Consider the following 24260-nt stretch of genomic DNA (forward strand, 5'->3'; position numbering starts at 1 on the left):
ATCAACTGTCAATTTTGATATTAACTGTGCAATTTGAGAAAGCATCCTGTTTTAGACAGCAATTTGACACAACAATTTGACACTACAATTTTGAATGGAAACAGCAATTTGACACAGCAATTTGATACTACAATTTGACAGCAATTTAGAGAGCAACTGATTGCAAAATGAAAGAGACATTAAACTATTTAGCACACCAGCAGCCTGCATAATTTAGCACACTAGCAGCCTACATAATTTACCAAACCTGTATAATATACATTTATTCATACATACATCATTACACATTAATTCATACATCATATATCATTACACATTAAACTGGCTACTGCCCAGCACATTAAACTCCAATGCTCACCAAACCTGCATAATCACCAAACTGCCCAGCAAAGCTAAAAACCAGCAAATTTGAGTTTAAGCCTTTTAAAAACCAAAGCTAAAAACCAGCAAATCTGAATAATGGAAGCTGAATCATCATAACAATTGGAGAATAATTACAAAATATTTAACACCAATGATAGTTTTTGGTGTACCACAATAATTACACAATATGGGACAAAGTCTACCAAACACATTCATACAAAAAAGGACTTGGTCAGCCTATAAACATATGCCAATTGTTCTAGCAGTTACATAAACATATGAAGAGTGCTTCAACATATAGCACAACAAAAAAAAGGTCCTGCTTCAGTTTGCTATCTTTTAGCAGATCTCATTGCTACCATATATCTTGCTGCATTCCTAGTTGCATTCAAGGTTTCAGTAGTGACTGCACTTCTCTTCCTCTGTCTTTTTGGTCTTGGATTGGACTGGTTATTAGTGGGGGGTGGAGGTGCACTTGTGGTCACATCATGATTAGAGCTTGGTTGTGCCCTATGTACTGTTGGCTGAGCATCCTTGGCTGCCTGCAAGCACAAGCACAATAACAATTAATAGTTTGCCAACTGAAAACAAAACAATGAGGATATCTAAGTCAAAGTGTATATTTACCCTCCTAGTGGTCCTACTGGCTTGGGATGCACTCCCAGGCAAGGAGGAGTTCCCTCCTACTTCTCCCTTGCAGCTCCTCTTGTTGTGTCCTAATTTCCCACATAACTTGCATTGTTTTGAGATGCCTAGGCCTCTATTTTTTTTGTGACTTCTAGGTTCATCAGGCTCCAGTGCCCTCTTCTTCTTAGGCCTGCCAGGAGGTCTCCTCTTGATAGGGGGTTGCACAGGTGGCAGTCCACTAGGTCCCCACATATTCTGGCCATTGATGGGCTCTATAATGGGTTCATAGCAATCAATGTAGGTAGTCCTTTTGTAGCAAGCATTGACATACTTTTCAGCATCTTCTCTGTTGAAAAATATACAAGAAATGGCATGGCAACATGGTATGCCAACTATGTCCTACTTCCTACAGCTGCATTGCTTCTCTTCCAAGTTCACAATGAAACTCTCAAGCCCATTCTTCACTTCAAATTTCATACGACCAGCCCAACATGCTATCCACTTGCTGCATGCCAACTTCTCCTTGTACAACCTTTTCCTTATCTTAGGACACAACTCAGATTCCACCTTCAGAATCATTTCTTTGTTTGCTTGAAATCTAGTCATCAGATATAGCCTAATACACTCAAGCTGCAAGCACATAGAGAGAAATGGATAATTAATCATTCATGAATTACATAGGTCTATGGATCATAATGCACATGAAAGGGAGAATTATGCATACCATGGTGATTATAGGTTTGCTCCTGAACTTAACTATCGTGCTGTTGAAGCTTTCACACATGTTGTTCAAGACTGTGTCACTTTGGCCATCACTTTTGAACATGTGCCTAGCCCAGATAGTTGGTGACTGAGATTGCAGCCACTTGAATGCATCTTCATCCACCTCCTTTAGCTCATTCATTGCCCTCTCAAATGCTTGCCGATAGGTAGCCTTGGCTGCTTTCCAAAAAAGGTCTCTAATAAGGACACCAGGATGATTTTTCCTCAAATTTTGGTATAAATGTCTACAGCAGATCTTGTGCTCGTACTGTGGCCAATTGTCAACAAAGGTGTTCACCAACCCCTGCAAAGCACAATCATTTAATTCAGCAAGCAATGAAGCTACCATTAACTACAATTAATTCAACAAACAATAAAGCTACCATCATACCTTCTGCTGGTCAGATATGAACACCCATATCTTGTCATCTCCTATGTCAGCAAGCAATAAATTAAGAAACCAGGTCCAAGTGTCCTTTGTTTCAGCCTCTACTACTGCATAAGCGAATGTGAAGTATTCATCATTGGGATCTCTGCCAACAGCACACATCAGCTGCCTACCAGTCTTGGTCTTCAGATGGCATGCATCTAGACCAATGATTGGCCTGCACCCTGCCAAGAACCCCTTCTTGCAACCTTCAAGGCAGATATAAATCCTTTCAAAATATGGCAGCCCGGTTGCCAATCCATGCTCAGCTGCCAAATCACCATCATCATAAGTATGCACCTTCATCAATATTGTGCTCCCAGGACTGCACCTTCTCAACTCATCACAGTACTCCCATAGTTGGTTGAACTGTGCAGTGTGGGTCCCATCAACAGCATCTTGAGCTTTCTTTCTAGCCCTACTTGCCTTGCCTGCACTTATGTCAACCACATACTTCTCATGCACAGCATCCTGAATATCCTTAAGCTTTATGCCAAGCTGTTTCCTAACCCTCTTCACTAACTTCTTCCCAATGTATGATGCTGTGCACCTTGGATTTCTATAGCTTCTGCTGCATGTGTGTTCCATGTTCAGTGTTTTCAATCTAAAACTCTTCTCCCTTGGCACCTTTGCAAGGTAGGCAACAAACTTGCACCCTGGCTGGCATCGGGGTCTCACTCTCACCAAGTCATTTTTCACAAATTTTATACCCCACCCACCATGGATTGCATAATCAGTTATAGCATCTTTAAATTGTTTAGCTGAGATGAACAACATATCCTTTTCAAACCTAAGGTTCTCAGCTTTGGCTACTGGCCTAAAGATTGGGTATTTGCTGCTCCTAATAGAATTGTCAACCTCAGCAACAGGGATGTCATCATCACTTGAATCATCACCACCCTCACTACTTGATGATGATTCATCAAGGCTAAGCAACTCCTCACTCTCATAGTCAGAATTCATGACACCACCACCCATTTGTCCTGCTTCAACCTCAGCATCTTCAGCTTAATTGTCCTAACTATCAGGACTATCTTCACCAATATTCATTGGTTGCACTTCTGGCTCTTCTTCTAAGTTACTCCTCTCATCCTCACTACCCTCACTGCCCTCATTGCCCTCACTACCCTCAATGCCCTCACTACCCTCACTACTCTCCTCAACTTGGTCATCAACAATTGGCGCTTTGCCAGCCCTCCTAGCACAAACTTGCTCATCATCTACCTCATGTGTCTCACCATGGTCAACATTAACAAATTCAGCATGATCATGGCCTCCAAATTGTGAAAAATCAGGTATGTACTCTTCATTATCATACTCACCTACACCTACACCTACACCTTCTACTTCACTACCAGGTACTCCAGCAGTTAAGGGATCAAAATCCTCCATTGGTAACTCAACTGGTTCATGCACTGGATGCTCCACAAAGACATGAATCTCCCCATATCCCTTCACCAAGTCAGTCATGAACATAGCAGCATCATCATCAACCACCTGATGGAAATTTGACCGCTCTGGGTTCACACCAGGCATTTTATACCATAGCTTATCTACTTCAGAGTAGCCAAAATCCCTACATATACTCTCAATCTCTACTTTTGACCACCTATCTGGGTCACAATTATCCACTATATCAACTGTCCCTCCCACATACACTTGAGGGTTCCACATGAAATGGCCACCATGGTGGACATGCAGAGTAAAAAGCTCATTCATCCTGCATGCAAGTCACGGGAAGAAAACAGAATGAAAATGAAAACATATATTAATAATACTTTGTTAGGCTAATAAACAAATAAAAAAGCATATAATACCGACAAAGGGATCACATGGACCCAGCCACTTCTTGAAAAGCAAGACACAATACAGACAACAATGCAAATACCAACACAAAGATTCCATGGTTTATCAAAGGTCAATATAGTGGTCCCTGATAAACAATAGTGACACATACTACAGACAAACAATGCAATTGCCAACAAAAATACAGTCAGTATTGTGATCCCTGAAAAACAAAAGCAAAACAAAAAGTAAAACAAACATAGCCGCAAATAACAAAAGCAACACACAACAGCCAAACAATGCAAATCCCAACAATATTCCACTATCACGGTCAGTATAATGTCCACTACAAAAGCTATAAAGGGAGAGAGGAAGAGAGAGAGTGAGAGTGAGACACAACGAGAGAGAAACAGAGATAGATTGAAATTCCAGAGCAATAACAAAACACAACATCTCAAAATTCCCAAATTCTCAAAACCCAACAACTGAGATTTAAACCCAGAACGATTACCCAGCACTTAAAATGGCATTCATAACATAACGAGAGAGAGAGAGAGTTGGAGAGAAATACAACCTTCGCAATCTGCTCAGCACAAACACACTGAAGCTTGCCGATTTGTGGGATTTTTGTGCTTGCCGATTTGTGGGTTTTTTGATCGGTCTTGTGATGAGCAACGAATAAGGTAAGAGATTAGGGATTTTCAGCAACGGGTTAGGTCTAATTGGGTGATTTGGGGTTTTGCTTGGGTTAGGGACCGTCACGTGAGTGGCACGTGACTACTAAGGGCGGGAATAACTAACAGTAGCAGTCAGGTTACTGTAAACCCATTATTTTATTATTGATTATCAATGTCGTTTGCCACATCAGTAATATCCGTTTATGATGTAACGGTAGGGACCAAAATGGAACCGTTTTTCTGGAGAGGGACTAAAAGCGGTAAAAAAAAAACTTAGGGACTAAAACGAGAATCGGCTGAAAATGTAGGGACCAAAATGTGTTTTTCGCCTATTTTTTTCTCTAAACTATTGAAAAAAAAAATCTAAAGTTTAAGTACAAAAACAAATTTTTGGAAAAATTTAAGAACCAAAATAATATTTTACTCATTGTAGTGGGCATTTTTTGCAATGTTGGACTGGGCTGCCTCCTGCGATATTTGGCCTAAATGTTCTGAGTAAGGGAGTCGAAACCGGTCCAATTGTAACTCACTTTGATCCAGCTTGCGCACAAACTATGCCTTGTTCACCAGAGTTTAATTATAGACCCATGGTAGGCAGAACCACTGTGAGTAAGTTATGACAGGTAGATATAATAAAGATGATATAAGAGACACAATCACTACTTTTAGCCACAATAAATAAAAGTGAGCAACAAAAGGCTCTTTGTACACAGAATAAGCTAAGTGAAGGATAAAAAGAGTTAGCAAAATCAAAGCGTTAGTTTCCACGCCAAGTAATACACGGTGTTGAAACCAAGAAGGGAAAAACCATTCCCTCAATGCGAGTAATCTCAGAGAAGAAATTAATTGCTTTGAGAGAACATGCCTAAATGGTCCATGCCCAAATACAGATCTTTTGCCTTGTATAGAGAGCAAGGCTATTGAGGGAGAAAGGAAATCAACCTATTGGTGCATACCTGTCATTCTAAACTCTTTGTTTTTCTTTTCCTCTCCTTCCTACTTCTTAGTTTTTTTTTTTTTTCCTCAATGCTTACTTCTGGGTTATATTTTTTCTCTAGAAATTCCTATTACTGTGATTTTTTGAATCCCCCTTCTCAGTGCACAGTAAGGGGTCCTTTATATAGAGCCTGCTGTGACTGGTATTTACTGTTTTAGCCCTTAACTACCTTTGTCTGGTATAGATGTCCTTACCGACCACTTACTGGTCGTTAGTGGTTTAGCCACGACCACTTACCTGTGCTAGCTATGTCGCTCCCCTCTGCCAGACAAAGAATGCTATTTTGTTTGTTTGCTTGCTGTGGCTTTTTCTACCTGTTACAGTGTGTGTGCTCTCTCTCTCTATCCCTTATGACATACACCTGGTGGATCCAACTCATCCTTGTTTCTTTTGGGTGGCATGTCATCCCAGTAGGACATTTTCCCCAAAAAAGCTTGAGCAAGAATCCCAGAATAGGTTTTTTCCCTCTCCCCACCGCCAGACCATGCCCTCTGACCCATGACCCACCACTTCCTATATTGACTGGGTACAGGCTGGTGGTGCTTGGGTCTCGTGCGTGCTTCACCTTCTTCACCCGCCATTCATTCATTTTTCGTGTTTTGGAGATTGTTCTGTACGTTCTGCTGTACACTTTTGGCTTCTTATGGCGTGGGTTGTTTTCCGATCTACCATTCTTTATGACTTGCTTCTTTTGGGGATTGGGCCTTGTTGGATCATGGGCCTTCCTTCCCCCGGCTTATTCTGTGTTCACTTCGTGGCCTTGTTAGTATTTTCCTGTCATACCACTCTGTTATTCCTGCTGTAATGTTGTTTGACTCAATCCTACTGGACCTCTTTTGGGCTTGCCGTTTATTTCCCTCCCAGTGACTCAGTGTGTTCACTGGGCCTTTTCTTACATTGTTTGCGGGCTCCTGTGTCCCATTTCCCTCTTGGGCATCCTTGGCCCATTTGCTTTCCTTGGGCTTCCTCAACCCTTTTCCAATCCTGCTTTCCTATGGGCCTTTACTAACTCTCTTGGGCTTCCCTGGCCCAATTACTTTATACCTCATCCTTGGCACTGATGGGTCTTCCATTAGCCCCTTACTTTCTTTACTTGCATTACTTTGGGCCTATTGTGGCCCATTCTTGCTTTTCTACATACTGCCCATGGGTTTGTTTCTTCTCTCTTTCCGGGCCCATTCAAGCCTATTTGCTTCCTCGGGACCCACTTTATGAGCCCGTGAACCATTCATTCTTGCCACTTGGGTTCAATGGCTTTTTCTTACTTGCTAACTTTGGTCTGCCCGTGTTGCTGGGTCTTTTCTCTTACTAGGCTTTGTCAAAAATGAGCCTCAACACTCATTAATTAATTATATCATATAAATGATGATTAATTAAAATTCTATCTTTGGGATAATCTAACATAAAATTGGTTAAAAAGTGGTTTAAACCTAGTAATCATCTCCAAACTAATCAGAAAAAATCCGGCTAAAAATAAACTAGATTCAAAGTAGAGGAAAATTGGATCCTGAGTTAAAGCCCTAATCGACACTTTAACCCAGAGTGGAAGTGCCAATCAGCATTCTGAGTGTCCTGATCGGCACTCTAAAATACCAATAAACACTTTTGCTTGGACCTATGTTTTTGAACTTTCAACTTTGTTGTTGTCCTTTTTTTTTTTTTTTTTTTTTCATTTTTCATTTTTCATTTTTTTTCCCTAACTTGAACTTTTATCCTAACGTCATAAGGGGTAAATATGAGTTTAAATGCTTTGAAATACAGGAATAAAGGGAAAATACAAATTTCCTAAGCCTCTTCCTGGGGAGAAATTGTGTTTATTAGTGCCCCTACCCCCGCTTTTTTATTTTTTATTTTTATTTTTAAATTGTTTAAAGTAAGTAAAAATTGAGATCCAATCCCTTTTCTCAAAATTGGCCCCCCTAACTGTACTCGTTATGAGCTCGTAGCTTCAACTTTTAGTACTTAGTGTGTGTTTGGATTGAGATAGAAAATTAAAATTATTTTACTATTTAGCTTATTTTTGCTACTATTCATGGACCCATTGCACTTTTTGGTACTATTTATGGGCTTCATTGTACTATTTCAACTAACTTTTATTTTTATCTACAGTACTTTTAGCAATAAATTTTCAATTTCAACAAAATAAGTGGTATCCAAAAACACCCTTAATGTGCATTTGGCTCCAAATTAAAAATTCAGCTTATTTTACAATTCAGCTTATTTTACTATTCAGCTTATTTTTGCTACTATTCATGTCCCACTGTACTTTTTGGTACTATTCATGGGTCACACTGTACTATTTCACCTAAATTTTAATTTTATCTAAGTACTTTCAATAAAAAAATTTTAGTTTTAGCAAAATAAATCTCAAACAGACCCTTAATTTCACTCTTTTATAGTTTGTTATCTCACTTTTTGATAAGGGTAAAATTGTGAATGTAAATATTCATGAATATAGTATCATGAAGCGACGTTCAAAATAGACCCGTCGGCCTCACTTGTCATAAATGGCAGTAGAACAGCTTTAGGACGTCTACAGCTTTAGGAAGACGGGGTTAACTTGTCATAAATGGAAAGCTGACACTACTAAGCTGAAGGGAGTAGGCAAAGCTGACGACCCCGACGAGGGGGTAGGTGAAGCTAATGACCCTGACAACCCTGACAAGGGAGTAGGTGAAGCTGATGACCCTAATGAGGCTGATGACCCCGACGAAGGAGTAGGCAAAGCTGACGACCTCGACGAAAGCGAAGCTGATGACCTTAATGAGGCTGACGACCTTGACAAGGGAGTAGGCGAAGCTGACGACCCTAACGAAGCTGACGACCTCGACGAGAGAGTAGGCGAAGCTGACGACCCCGACGAGGGGGTAGGCGAAACTGACGACCCTGACGAGGCTGACGACCCTAAAAAGGGAGTAGGCGAAGCTGACGACCCTAATAAGGGTGTAGGCGAAGCTAACGACCCTAACGAGGCTGACGACCTCGACGAGGGAGTAGGCGAAGTGACGACCCCGACGAGGGAGTAGGCGAAGCTGAGGACCCTGACGTGGCCTTGCTTGGTCTCCACGTTTGCATATATGAAGAAATATCTTACGCCCCACGCTTGGTGTTAAATAAAAAGACTCCTACAAGGAAATGATCTCGCAAAATACGTCTAAAGAGACTCCTATAAGGAAAAGACTTCTAATCCAATAAGGAGAGGTCAACCCTCTACCACTATAAAAACCCCAATACCCTCACCAACCAAGGTATGCATAATTTACCCTCTCTAACACTTTAGAGTTGTGAAAAGTTCTAACTTGACCTTCGGAGGGTATTTGGCCGGCACCACACCGGTGCTCTCTGCGAGGTCTTCTCTTTTTGTGTTATGCAGGCGTTGTTTCGAGCACGTGAGTGCCGTGTAGCCCACTGACGATTTTTCGGCATCATCACTTTTACTAATAGTTTTTTTTTACTATTGAAACTCCCCTACATTTCAAGCCATTGGCTCGCTTTAGACTTCACATTTTTAATTCCCTTTCATTTGAAAAGTCCCACATTTTCAAGCTATTGAAACTCGTCCCCCTCACCCCCACCTTTTCAAGCTTCCATTTTGTGCTCTATGCTCAGCTTCATACTCAACAATTACCTCCTCCATCTTCCATAACAAAGAGTATTGATACTTAACCTTACTTTGATTATTCATCTTTTTAATATGTAATTTGAAAAGAGAAGAAAATAATTCCTTCAAATTATCATGCTATTGCCTGTATATAGAAAATTCAGCAAAATAGTTTTTGTTCTCTCTCTCTACATATTTCAAACCAATTTGACTAATTAAAATGTTAACGAGCTTTTACTCAATTTGCCAGAATTGAATTACAATCTTGAAATAAAAATTGAATTTACAGAATCTCAATTACAACTAAATTCCCTAAATTCATACCATGGTTGGTACAACAATAGATAAAATCAAGTTGATTTTGTCATATTTGATTGAGTCCTTGGCCAAAAGGCGAAAAATAAAAAAAATCAAGTCGGTTAAAAAATTTGCTACTTTGCTAGAGTCAGGAGAAGCAGGCCTAAATACTTAGGCCTTCATAACCATATAGAAAGAACTTAAAGGAGCCTTAGAATTTAAGGACTAACATATTTAATTATTTACTGCTTATCAATCAAAATTCTTACATGCATATGATGCTCTCTATAAGCATACCCATAGTGACAACTTAAAGAAGACATAGATTTATATTCAGGAAAAAAAATAAAAGAAGCCATAGTTTTAATGGTCACGGGCCTAATAGAAGTCTCAAACAAACTGGAAAAACACTACTTAAATAAAAATCTAGATAAAAACCATTGCAAAATTTGAGCACTAAAGATTCATGAGATTGATTGTTCATCCTTTGCTTTCTCAACCAACACAAGCGCAAAACAGAGCCGTCCTTTGTTTGTATTAGAAGAAGCAGCATCATCACAAGCTTCTTTGTCCACACGGAAAGACCAGAGTTGCACTACATCCTTAGGCATGTCCCGTTGCCCGTATCCTTAGGCATGTCCCATTGAATCAAAACAATATGGCCAATCTAAAGCATGGGATCAATGAATTGCACTTGGATTTCTTGTAAATTATAGACATGTATGAGAAAATTATCTATTATAGAAATGTATGAGAAAAGTATTTATAAGTGTGAAAAAAGAGAAGACGAAATATATTGTTGATATCCAAAATATCACAATGTTGTGTCAAAGCCCAAAACATTACAAAGGATTGAAATCTAGAAAACATGTAGGCTTTTAATAAAAAAGGGAAGGCCCAAATCCATTAAAAGCCCATAGGAAGGGACCCAAGCCCATGAATGGGCAAGCTTTGGATCTCACGAAACAAAGGAAAGAAGAAGTCCAGCCTAGCCCTCAAAGGTAAGAAAATCGCTGAGGAGCCTAGGGAGAAAATTGAACCATGATACCTGGGGATTCTCAAGAGCCTAGGATCCTCGGGATGTGCAGCAAGGCCAGGTTGGGATTGAGACAGTTCAAGGGGGCATGACCAAGAGCACGAAGAACGAAGGCAGATATGTCCTATCAGCCACCCAATGATGCAGAAAATGATCAGAAGACTTGGGAACCAACAACTCATGAATAAGGGTCTTGTATCTCGAGGAACCCAGGAAGATAGACCATGAAGAAAGGTGGCTGGGGATCTTTTAGCCTGATAGAAAGGAATCAGCCCATTTGGGAAAAATAATAAAAGGGAAAGCAGCTAAAAGGTGGGTCTAAAAAGGTGGAATCTAGAAGCCTTGGAAAAAGAAAGAGCAAAGGTCAGCCCTCTAGGACCCCCTAGAATGGGAAAGTCAGCTAGGGACTTTTGAGGAGGGAACCTCAAAAGAGGGAAATAGTGAAGAATGAGGAAGGGACCAGCCACCAATGTTACTATCATAACATTGGTTCTGATACCTAGGGGGAGCAAATAGAGAGAATCAATGGTACCCTAGAAACCCTAGGATGACACTATAAAAGGAGGAGCAGCCAACAATGAAGGGCATAGAGCAATAGTGGATTAGAGGAAAAAGATCCTTGAGAAAACTCTGTTAGAATTCGAAAAGAGAAAAGAGAGGGAAAACACCATTCAGGATCCTCAAATAGCCACTAAAGAATACATTTGGATTCAAAGGGATTCAAATTTCGCAAGTTTTAGAGGCTTGAAGAGCCATTTAAGTCTCTGATTTTTTAACTTACTTGGACCTTGTGACACATCCTAGTGAGCGTGATGTATTACAAACTTAAGAAAATAATGAAACATTCCATATTATTCTAAGGATCCCTAACGTTTTATTTACCTTTCTTCCTTTTATATCATTTTCTTTACTGTTCCTTGTTGTTCAATGTGTATATGTTTTCTGTATGTTAGTATGTATGTTTTGTAGAATCCGTGCTTTGTGCACCACTTTGTTCGAAATCAGCCCAATTTAACTGCGGTAAACCAAGCCCAGTCTCTTAAAGCATAAAGCATCAGGCCCAGGATCCTTGGTTCTTTACTTAGGCCTGTGTGTTGTTTTACAAAAAAAAGAACCCACACATATATCAATGAAATTTACATAAATTATGGATGCTTAGGCCTGGAGTATGTGTTTTTTTTAACAATGATATGATATTCATAAAAGAAACTACGTATAAATAAGTAAACAATCAAACTTTGATCTATATTCTCAAATTGAAATAAAGTGCTAACTACAATTGATATTATATTATGAAATTAGTTTTCAAGATTGTTAATTTCTTATATGTTTTTATTCCTTTTCAAATTAGCTATTCAATAGGGCATTTGTAATTTTGTTATATGTTTTGGGAAGTTGATATTGTGTAGAAATGAAACTTGTGTGTTTATTTTAATTAGATTTTCAAAGGGTAGACTAGACCCCTTTGTGTTTGTGCCATTTGTTTTGGTTAGCAATGTTGGGATTTGTATAGTTTTATGATTATTGAATAAGTATTAATTTGTTGAGCTGGACTCATTCTTGATATGAGTGGTGAATTCAAAGTAATGCATTTTACACCAAGTAATTTCCTGCATGACTTACCAAATGGCAAATACATTATAAAAAAGAAAAGAAAAATTCATGTGAAAAAATACACCTGCAATTTGATTGACTCAACATGTTTCTAACCCGCTTAAATGACCTTTTTTTATTACCCAAACCCGTTTTCGACTAAAAAAACCTGATTGACTTGTCCTGAACCATGATCCACCCAGTTTGCCACGTCTACCCCACCCTCCCCCAAACCATTTCAAGCTTTATGCTCACGTTCTTACACATCAATCAATTCCTCCATCTTCCTTACCAAAGAGTCTTGAGCTAATATGAAGCTTAGCAAAAATGACTTTAAAAATTAAAATCTTGAGAGGAGTTAAACTCAACTCCATGTTTCATTTCTATTTATTTATCTTATGTTTTATGATTTGTTTTTGTTATTTTAAGTTTTTGAATAATATGCTTGGATAGAGAATGTAAATCCTCTCTACTAATTTTTATGTTTTACTTTATACTCCATCAATCACAACTTTCCATGTGTGTTTTTTTTTTTTACTAAAGTTTAAAATGAAAAAAAAAAAAAAATTAAAAGAACTTCAGATATACCATAATTTTGAAGTATAAACAGGGGAACTCAACATGATATACCACAATTTTGAAATATATATATATATATATATATATTTTTACTAGTTTAATTTACCCTTAAAAATATTTTTGCACAACTTAATCATATTTCAGCATAGCCTAAAACCAAACAACAACACAGACCTCTCTCTCTCTCTCTCTCTCTCTCTCTCTCTCTCATCTTATCTCTCTTTTCTTTCTATCTATCTCAATATTTTTGATTCTAAAAGTAAAGAGTGAGTGTTTTTGAGCTGAGTGTCATTTTTTTTATTATAAATTTATATTACATGTGTGTGAGTGTGTGTCTGACAGTTTAATACTGATTGTATGCATTTTTTTATGATGTTATTTGTATTAATTGTGATGTGTGCGTGTAAAGTATAAATATAGTAAAAATTTATATAATTTAATAATTAGGAAATATAGATGATTTTTTACATGTGTGTATTGTTATCATGTTATAATAACATTCTGTTATAAAGTTAGTGTTTCAAGGAAAAAAAAAAAGTAAAGTTGGTGATTGTTCAAGTATTTGATTGGTTGATTCTCCACAAAAAAAAAAAAAAAAAAAAGTATTTGATTGGTTAAGTAAACATTTAATGTATTATTTATGTATGGATGAATGTGATTGTGTCGGTCAATAATTAATACAATACCAGTGAGCTAAGTTTATTTATTTAGTTTAAAATATTTTTATAAAAACAATGACAAATAGATAAGAATAACTGCATAAAAATAAAAATGTTATACAAACATAGCAAAATAAAATGGTTGTACCAAACCACAATAGATAATAAAAACTAATAAGGAACTATTTTGTATTGATTTTCCAAAATTTACTAAAGTTCTATTTTTATTGAATTTTGTTTGATTTTAGTTTCTTAATGACCTTTTGAAAAAAATTCTTGGAGCCTTCACTGAGTATAAAATGGAACACAAAAGGTGGTACAGATGATTTGTATTTTTGGATGGGTATAGTTATGAATAAATCATTTAATTCCTTTTACATGTAGCTATTTTCATGAGCTTGAATTTATACATGTATGGTTAGAGTTGAATTGAAGTAAATTTGATATCCATGCATGATGTATATATAGTAAATGGAATTGCTAGAGTCTTAATATTGATTACAAAGATTTTGGGTTCAAAGTTTGGTTAATAATCTACATGTACAAGCTTGAGTTTATATGAATTTTTTCTTATTTGAATACGGCTTTGCATGCTAGCTCTTTAGCTAGTATTGCAAATCCCATCAATCTTTAGGCTTGATTCAAAGGCAACTTTCCAAATAGTTTTTCAAATCTAATTTTTAAAAGGAAAATTGATTTCAAATTGGAGTTTGTTTTCAAAAGTAAATTTCAAAATTTCATTAAATCTTCCAAGCCTTAAAAGCTAGTTTTATAAACATGTTTTTGAGTAAAAACTACTAAAACCCCTTAAATTTTTTTTGTTCTTCACTAAGAATGGACAGAAGGGATCAAAACCAATTGATCAATTTTGATTGAAGTGCCAAAGGGTTCAGCTGTGAACAAAAATGAGGATCAAATTAACATTGAACTCTATTTTATTTTCTAGAATTAAACTGAAGTAATATACATGGTTAAGATACCTTATTAAAATTTCATATATAATATATATATATTTTTTTTTGATAGGATTTCATATATAATATTAGGACAAACAATGATAGGTTAACTAATACGAATGACTACATAAAATTCAAAATTAGTTGTATACATTTTCATGCTGTTTGTATCAAGGAAAATAAATGTTGGAAAAAATTCTAAGAATATAATAACTTCTTAGAGAAGCCATTTGCTTTTAGGTATTTCAATATAACAATATACGCTTTTTTCAAATAGACTCACTTAGTGTTATTATAGATATTAGACTTACCCATACTTTGATTATTCATCTTTTTAATGTGAAACCAAAAAGAAAAGAAAAATAATTCCTACAAATTATCATGCTACAGTCTGTATATAGAAAATCCTGCAAAATAGCTTTTGTTCTCTCTCTACAAATTTCAAACCCGTTTGAGTAAAATGTTAACAAGTCTTACTCAATTTTCCACTAAAAGAATTGAATTACAACCTTGAAATAAAAATTGAATTTATAGAATCGAAAAAAAAAAAATCCCTAAACCCATAATATCGTTGGTACAACAATAGATAAACTGATAAAACAAGTTGACTTTGTCATATTTGATTGAATCCTTGGCCAAAAGGAGAAAAAAAAAAATCAAGTCAGTCAAAAGATTTGCTACATTGCTGGAGTAGGAAGAAGCAAGCCTCAATCCTAAATAGAAAGAACTTAAAGGAGCCTTAGAATTAAAGGATTAACATATTTGCTGCTCATCAGACAAAAATTGTAACATGCATATGATGCTATATAAGCATACCCATAGTGACAACTTAAAGAAAACGGATTTATATTCAGGAAAAATAAAATAAAAGAAGACAGTTTTAATTAATGGTCACAATTTATGAGCCACCATATCTGACAGACACAACCTTTTCATAAACACCACCCTAGAAGATGGATCAAACAAACTTGAGAAGCACAATTACTTAACAAAAATCTAGAGAAAAACCACTTCAAACTTTGAACGCTAAAGCTTCATGACATTGACTGTTCATCCTTTGCTTTCTCAACCAACACAAGCGCAAAACAAAGCCGTCCTTTGTTCGTATATGAAGAAGAAGCATCATCGCAAGCTTCTTTGTCCACACGGAAAGACCAGAGTTGCACGTCGTCATCTATCTTGAGACCATTGATAACTGTTCTTTTCAGATTTGTTATGCTGTTCTTTTCCTTGTCCAGTGTGTCCTCTTTATACCACCATCTATGGACAAAGGCGAATTTGAGTTACTACGGTCCGCTTGGTACATGTGTTTAAAAACTGAAAGTTGTTTGAAAACACAAACCAAGCACCCCCTACATTATCTCTGCCATGCACAAGGACACTCAATTTGCGTGTTTCTTGAACCAAGGTATTTTGATTCCATATGTACCAACTGTTTTGTTTTCAGAAATCAGTTATGTGCATTTGCCCATATTGCAAAATCCAATTTTCTCATTCTTAATTAATGGATTTCAATTTCGAATGTATTTGTTATATTTGTTCTGCACTGCCTCCCATGGCAATGTCATTAATGATTATATTGGATGAAAAAATTTAAAGATAAGGATTTGGATTTCAATCTTTAGTTTAAATGACTTGAATAGTGTGTTAGACAACAATTTTTATCTATTGATGAAGTTTATCCAATGGAACCATTAATTTTATTTTAAAATTTTCAAGGCTAGTTCCAACATATAATTTTATTTTTAAATTTCCACATTCAATCATGTAAACAGTAACGTATTTGCAGTACAAAATATGAAATATGTTTATATTATGAAGGAAAAATTGATTAGTAGAAATAAGTCTTAAAATTTTTTAAATCACAATTGATGGAAAGAATGCTTAAGCTAGGGATTAAGCCATTGAGGTCTGCGTGTTATCAGAAAAAGGGTCATTGAAGTTTGTAAGTCACAGTGATATGGGCAAAATTTTAGGCAGAAGTTAGGGAAATTCAAATGCCCAAAAAAGAATCCAAAATAACCTCGAAGTACAAAGATAAATAATGAAAAACTTATCTTTAATAGCCAAGAAGTATTTGTTGCTACCGATTATAAATTGAAGGCTGCTCACCTGAGCATTTTTCATTCCCTCATTTTGACCACAATTTATTTTTCTAATTTTTTTTTTTTTTTTTTGAGACTTCCAACCTATGGTGTCTACTTCTACTAATAGCTAACTGGAACCTAAACTTTGCACTACCTTTTGCTTTGAATTTAATTATTGTAAGTTTTTTCAGCTAAGCATATGCCTCAGCTCAGGAGGCACCAAAGAGGAAAGAGAAAAGCATCTTCAGCAACTCTTTATCTTGCTAATAGAAAGCTTGACTTCTAAAATGCTCTATCATTGCTCTCCTTTCAAATGGGGTACTAGGCATCACCTGATATAAGATATAATACTGAATAAGGAAAAACCAAGAATTAAAGGTAATTAGCAGTTAAACATGCATGGTTATTCATGTTCAACATCTTATTTTATTAGTTTAAAAGAAGCAATCTTTATTGAAATCTATTAGGAAGTGTCATAATCAATGGAATCAATTAGGAACACTACAACAAACTTTAGTTATTTCATCCTTCTTTTATCGAGGATTTACTAAAATTTGTCGATACAGTCTATAAGTAGTTTGCTAAAATTTGTAGATACAGTCTATAAGTAGGCTATCCGCTATATTACTAAACTTTATTTCAAAGGTTATTAGGTCCCTCAAAATAAGTTAAAACACCCTTGAAATAAATGTGAAAAAAAAAAGAGCCGGCAGTTTTGTACCAAAATGTTTACATTTTTCAGCCCACAACCCTTGATAAAATATGACAAAATTTTTAGCCCTAGAAAAAAGCCCACAACAAAATTTAAAAAGATAGCACAGAACATAACCAACAAACACAATATCACTCTCTTTTTTTGTTTTTTGGTTTACCCACACTTTTTCATCGATTTTCCCATGATTTTCGTTTCACATTTCTCAGAAAACTGAGCTCATCATTGATTTCCCTATTGCGATTTCATTATTCGAGTTCAAATCATATTCTCTGTTTCCTTTACAGTTTTCATACAAATATTGATTGAGTTTTTTTTTTTTTTTTTTTTTTTTTTAGCACAGGCACAACGAGATTCCAAGGCTCAATCCAAGGGATTGCTAGTATTAGTTGTGTGGGAAATGTGCTTTTAGACACTCTGTAGTCCTTGATTTATTTCCTAATATAATTTGCACATTCAACAACTAGGAATTTAGTTAATATTAGTTATACATTTTTTCAATCAATGTTTGCTATATTGTATGTGTTTGAACTTGGGTATTAGTTATGGATTTTTTCAATCAATTTTGCCATATTGTATGTGTGTATCATGTTGAACTGCTTTGGCTTTCTTCTGTAGTGAAACCAATTGCTTTGGCTTGATTGATTTTGACATTCTCTTAATTGCACCTCTCAATTTATGATTATTTTTGTATGTGCCATCCAAAACTCAATTTTGACCTCTTCTTCCTTTTTTTGAACGTATTTTAAGAGAAACAGATAAATAGGACTATTTATAGTTCATTGCGTAACAACAAAAGTGAGCAAATTTATTTTCATTTTTTCTCTATCAAGTGTGTTTGTGTATTCAAATTTAGTTTTCATTCTTGCCGTGTCTAGTGTGTGTGACTGTGCGAGTGTATTTGCCCTTGAAAGCTTCCATGTCTGTGTTGAAAGGGAAGGCTCGAATCCTTCAATTATGTTTAATATTATTGTTTAAACTTTGAGCAGACCACATGGTAAAAATTTAATTATTTTTTAGGATTCAATATTTATATGAGTAATCAGTTCAACCAATTTAAGAGGTACTACAACATCATTGACATTGATTGTTGTGCTTATATGGTCCTTTTTCATCTCAATACACTGCCTGTATTAAGCCAGCTTGGTTAGTACCAAATTTAAAAATGGTTTTGACTAATGCCTTGGGGTGGTTGAATGAAAGAGTCACTGGTTACTTATATTTCTTGTTTATTTTTTTCCAGTGCATCAGTTCATATTTTATGGTTGAAAAGAATGGACTCCAGTAGGATTATAAATATTTTTGTTTGGTTTTTATTGCACATGGTTGGGAGCATTGCGTTTGCAGATTTCATAATTTGAAAATTCTGTGACAGGATTGCACCATGGAATATGGATCTAGGTCTGTGATGTGTTTCCAGCGCCCCTTCATGAATTTGTTGTGATTAAATGCAAGGTTGTTCTTGTTGTTGTTGTCCTCTGTTTGGAAAAACAAAAGAAGGGTAAAAGAGCAAAAACCGTGTCCAAATTCAACAGCCAGTCCACGTTTTGGTATGTATGAAGTTAGAATAATGTGTCATTAAGATTGGCTTCTAAAGTTTCTATTGCTGCACTTATACAAGTGTGCCTAATTTTTTTTTTTTTTTCCTATTTTAGAAGAGAGAATTATTTCAAGATTTAGCTCCATTGTTGTGGAATTCTTTTCATACTATTGCTGCACTGTTACAGGTATGCTCTTTATATGGAAAATTCAGGGATACAATTGATTGCATTATTTATTAGTTGTTTGATTGCTATAACCCATTGATAATTTGCGTACCACTGCCACAGTGCCTTTGCAATGAATGAATTAGAGTAGATGCAAGGCAATGCCACAGTGTTTTGATTAGTACTTAGCTTCAGTTTGTGTCCCACAACCCCCCCCCCCCCCCCCCCCCAAAAAAAAAATAACCGGCTTCAGTTTGTTTCTTCCATCTTTTGGTCATTATTTCTCAATAGTTTTATTATTAAATTGGCATTTAGCTCATGAAGCATGTTGCATTACCTTTCTCTTGAGATTCATTTCTTTCTAAAAACTTTTGATTTTATGGATGTTGTATAGACCTGTTTTTGGCAGAGTAATTGATATCAGTCTACATTAAATTGTGAATATATAACACTAGTTATACGATATTACGATTGGTAATCTATATTTGGCTAATAGTAAAGCTTCTGTCTTGGATTGTTTTTCACTTGACTCAACTTGGCAAAACTTGTTGCCAGAGTCATGTCTGTAATTGCCAATGAGAGAATGACATTGTGAGTCCAGGATCCACTTGGTGCAAGTTTAGTAATCTACGTTTAAAGAGTGTTGGGTTCAGTTCCTGTGAATGCATAATTGCTAGTGTTATGAAGTTAACCAAATAAAGACAGTATAATGCATAAAAGAACAAAGAGCAGGAGAGAGAGAGAGAGAGGTTATTTTTGGGCAGAAAGATGATACATAACTTTTGAGTACCAGTGTACCATGGTGATGTATCTAAGAGATAAGAGCGATTATTTGCAATTGTATTGTTTTAGTTTTTGCAGCTTTTATTTGTAGTTAGCTTCAGTTTGTTGTCTCCAAACTTCCATTCGTCATTATTTCTCCAAAATATTTATTATTTATTAAGTGATATTTAGCTCATGAATTATGTTGCATCACCGATTTTTGAGATTTGTTTCTCTGAAAATGTATGATTTTGATTTCATTCATTGACACTTTTGGGTAAAGTAATTGGTACTGCGGATATAGAATAATTCTCTTAAGTGTGAATATTGTGACTTATAATCTACATTCAACTACTAGTCATTTTGTCATGAATGGTTGCCTGTACTCGTTTGGCAAAAGTTTTGAGGGTGAGTCTATTTCCACAGCTTAATAATTGTGGAAAAAATAATTGAAAAAATTCCACATGAGAAACCAACCTAACTATCCAAAACATAGACTGATATTCAAATTTTAATCAAAGAAGCAGTTTTCCTTCAGTTCTGAGTTGGAATGCTAATAGATCAATGATAATTAGTTGTTATATATAATTTGAACTTGAAATATGAGTTTTGATGGAATTGGTTCTTGTTGTTTCAAATTGGGATTCATTTAGGGCTTAGTTGGGTGTTTTTGAGGAATTTCTGTTAGCAAAATTGGACAAAAGTTTTGCATTTATGAAAATGCCCAGAACAGAGTCTAAACTGAGAAATCAAAGATCTAGTATGAGAACTAGGTTTTTATAAATTGTATTCCTTCCCTTGATACTTGGCATTTACAAAGAACTAGGTTTCATCTTTTAAGAAAAGCAGAAGTACATGATTTAGATTGAGGTCATTATTAGTTTTCAATAATTGGCTGAAAGACCTTCCCTTTTGATGTACAAATTGGTCATTCCATGGATGATTGAGCTATGTTACCTGCCTTTGTTAGCATTGCTGTCTTCTAATATTTGAACCTTTTTATATCACATCTTTTTTCTTTCAATTTTTCTTGCTTTTTTACCTCACTTTGAAATCACTTTTTCTTTCAATTGCCATGATGTTATCCAAGTTTTTCATGACTAGTAAAATGAATTGTGACTGTTAAGTAGTTCTTGATAATATATATTTTTTGGTAGGTAGTTCTTGCTAATGTTAATTGTGGAACCCTTCCTTTATATTTTGAATCTGTTAAAATCATTGGGGGTATTTCTTTCATGACAATTGCTTTCTAATCATATTTGATATTGTTGTACATAGACATCACTTTGGAACTAATAATAAGTCTCAAATCATCTTTGTTGTATTGAAAATCTCCTTGTGTAAAGCAGTAGCCATTTCAAGTTATTGGTGGCTACAGCAGTGGCTAGTGAGATTGAGGTGTAGTGTTAGCCTTCAGTTAATAAATTGTTTAGATGTGTGATTAATGAAAGGAAAAGGAATTCATTTACCAATCCGCCCTCAAAAGGATTTGGCAGAATTGGAAAATTATTGTTATTTGATTTATGGGGTTTGTCAGAAGTTTTATCTATTTAATTGAAAAAAGAGCTGCTGTCTTGCTCTGCTTTTTTACAAGATTTACTCAACCTTATTCTCTATTATTGTTTTTACCTTTTTCTTTTAATTCATTTTCAATAATAATGTTTTATGATTTTTATCATGAATAGATAATATATCGTATATGGAAATATGTTTCAAACTGGTGAACTTATTTAAAAGAATGTTATTTCTTTTATTTTGCATGTTTATGAATAATATATGCTGAAACATTGTAAGCATGAGACCCAGGTTTTGTTGTCTGTGGATCAAGAAGCTAAGTTTCGTAAAGCTTCAATTGAAACTACTCAACTTGTTTTTGTTTCTCAGGAAAATTCAATGGTTTCCACAGAGTAGTTCAACCTCTATAATGTTATGTAGTTATTGTCTGATTGTTTGATAAACTTGCTAATCTGTGTATTTCTGTAAAACTTATGCTATGACTGCTCTTTCATATTGAGATGACATTAAGTATTAGCCTAAGCTGTCCTCTCAGAAATTGATGGAATGTTATGCCATTATACATTGTCATAGTTCTTTACTTGAAACACATGACAGAAAGTGCGCATCTGTGTCTGCTTTGCTTATAGACTCTCAAAAAATGTACATAAGTAAATGAATGCAATAATTTTATGCATTGCATTGTATATTACATAGTTTTAACATTTTTTTTAATAAATTTTTTGACATACTATATTTGTCATTACTTGTTACACACTTACTCCATGTTGTCTTTAAGCATAGTATGAAAAAGGTGTCATGGCTAATCATGGAATATGTTCATTTTGTAGAATAAAGAGCCACATTATGACAATATGATGATGCAAATGTTGAGTTAAAAAAGGTGTTGTGGCTAATCATGGAATATGTTCATTTTGTAGAACAAAAAGCCACATTATGACAATATGATGATGCAAATGTTGAGTTATATCACCTCGCAATCAGCCCAATCTAGTAGTGATCACTAAGGTATGAAGATCAACTCAAGCTAGTCACTGTTTCTAGTTGTTGGGTTTTTGCTGGGTAAGCTTGAATAGCCATTGTTAATTTTTGAAGGTTTTAATGAATACAAATCCTCTGTTGTATCTCAATGATATACAGAGCATTATTCTCAGTTTTGACTTCTCTTCTGAGATTGAGAGTGAGAGAGTTCTGACTTATTTGCTGAGAAAAACTGGGTCCATTATGGGCTTTGAAGTGAAGCTGTGGAGGTTTTGGAGTACTGGTTAAGGTTGAAGTTGAGGATATGGGACTAGGAAAGCGTGGAACTATAGAAGTAGTTGCCATTATTAGTCAGTGTTTTTTTTTTTTTTTTTTTTTGAATTTTGAATTTTGAAGGGTGGGATGAGATAATGAGATGGATTTGGTATTGGTTCCCCTTCCACTCTCTTGATATAGTCTTATCCATGTTGGATGAGAGCTGATGATGACTTTGTGATTTGTATGGTATTGTATATTTGTATATCTCCCTCTTTGTTTCTCCTTTCATCTTCTTCTAGTCTTCTTGGTTTGACTGCAATGATTGCAATCAAAACTAGATATATGAACTCTGTTGTGACATCTTTATAGATTGGTGTGAAAATTAGTCATATATATATATATGTATATATATGTGTGTGTGTGTGTGTGTGTGTGTGCGGGCGCGCGCGTGTATGTATCTATTTACACAAAACTGAGAAAGAAGAAATAAAACAAAAAACAAAAAAAAAGAGGGGGAAATTGATAGCCCCGATAATGAATTGAAAAGGAATCCTCTTCATTCTAGACAAGACAAGTTTTTTTTTTTTTTTTTTTTTTGACAAGATTTACCACATCATAGATCTAGAAACTCATGAAATTGACTTTATTTAAAACTCACAAAATTGATTGAAATGAAAATAGATCAAAGTGGATTGAATAGACCAACATGGACTAAATGGACTGAAGTTTACCAAATGAATTGAAGTGAAACTCATGAAATTGACTTTATTTAAAACTCACAAAATTGATTGAAATGAAAATAGATCAAAGTGGATTGAATAGACCAACGTGGACCGAAGTGGACTAAATGGACTGAAGTTTACCAAATGAATTGAAGTGTTTCAAATGGACTAAATTGGACTGAAGCGGAAATATGGACCAACGTGGAGAGAAATGGGCCAAAGTGGACCATAATTGACAGAATGGACTGAAGTGGAACATAATAAACTGAATTGGACTAAATAGACCATAGTGGACCAAAGTGTACTATAAGGCACTGAATGGACCGAAAGTGGATCATAATGGACTGAATTAAACCATAATGGAACGAATGGACCAAAGTGGACAAAGATGGACCGAAGTGAGTTATAATGTTAAAGTCTCCTAAAGTCCTTGTCGCAAAGCATTTCCCACACCAATTTTAATTTTTTTTGGTTGAAGACACCATTTTAATTTTAAACAGGTAATATGAGAAATATTCTGCTACACTATATTGCTATGTGAATTTGAAATTTGGTATAAAATTTATGCGAAAATCTATAAACGCAATTACCAACTAAGTAAACTGTATATAAACCGAGAAACATATCAAAATTGAGCTAACTTTTCTTTGAACACATTCTAAGACTTACACGCACCTTCAACTCGAATACAAATTCACTGCCACAATTTTATTTTTTTTCTTTTTTTCAATAACTCCGCAGCAATATCTACATACAACTAAAATCCCAATATCCTAATGATTACAACTAAAAGCCCAATGTCCTAATGTCCTAATGAAGCCCAATGCCCCCAATGAATGCAATCAAATAAAGCAGTTGGACTAAAAGCCCAATGTCCTAATGATTAGGACTAAAAACACAATTCCCCAATGTTGGAGTAATAGGTATCTTCGCAAACACAATTCCCCAATGTTGGAGTAATAGATATCTTCGCCCCCCGCCTCCCCCTGGTGTGGCACTCTCGCTCCGCCTCCCCCTGGTGTGGCACTCTCGCTAAAAGTGAGATGAGGCCGGCGGCTAATCTTGGTAAAGCTGGAGCAAGCGAACATGCCGGAGGTGGGGTTGATGCTATAACAAGTGGAAGCAACCATGGCAGTGAAGCTGGTGGAAGGGAGGAAA

The 24260-nt window shown here is 35.5% G+C and overlaps 1 protein-coding gene and 1 long non-coding RNA gene across 2 annotated transcripts in view; both read left to right on the plus strand.

The window, feature by feature from the left end:
* LOC126717826 (uncharacterized) overlaps positions 1 to 24260 on the plus strand; it is a 39808-nt gene that overhangs the window by 9899 nt on the left and 5649 nt on the right. The gene's annotated exons all lie outside the window — the stretch shown is intronic.
* On the plus strand, positions 18813 to 22620 carry LOC126717828 (uncharacterized). The gene is made up of 3 exons (XR_007652755.1): positions 18813 to 18885; positions 22062 to 22149; positions 22284 to 22620. It is a non-coding gene; the product is annotated as an uncharacterized LOC126717828 (long non-coding RNA).

Source organism: Quercus robur, chromosome 3 (assembly GCF_932294415.1).
Source record: "Quercus robur chromosome 3, dhQueRobu3.1, whole genome shotgun sequence".
Classification (NCBI taxonomy): domain Eukaryota; kingdom Viridiplantae; phylum Streptophyta; class Magnoliopsida; order Fagales; family Fagaceae; genus Quercus; species Quercus robur.